Below are 214 nucleotides of genomic sequence, written 5' to 3'. Positions count from 1 at the left end.
TGGACTCGTTGGATCTCCTTGCAGTCCAAGGGACTCTCAGGAGTCTTCTCCAACACCACAGTTCAAAAGCATCAATTCTTTGGCGCTCAGCTTTCTTCACAGTCCAACTCTCACATCCATACATGATTACTGGAAAAACCATAGCCTTGACTAGACGGACCTTTGTTGGCAAAGTAATGTCTCTGCTTTTGAATATGCTGTCTATGTTGGTCAT

This window comes from Bison bison, unplaced genomic scaffold (genome assembly GCF_000754665.1).
Source record: "Bison bison bison isolate TAMUID 2011002044 unplaced genomic scaffold, Bison_UMD1.0 scf7180017864184, whole genome shotgun sequence".
Taxonomy (NCBI): Eukaryota; Metazoa; Chordata; class Mammalia; order Artiodactyla; family Bovidae; genus Bison; species Bison bison.
The sequence above is the reverse complement of the archived record's forward strand: the minus strand, read 5'-3'. Positions refer to the sequence as shown.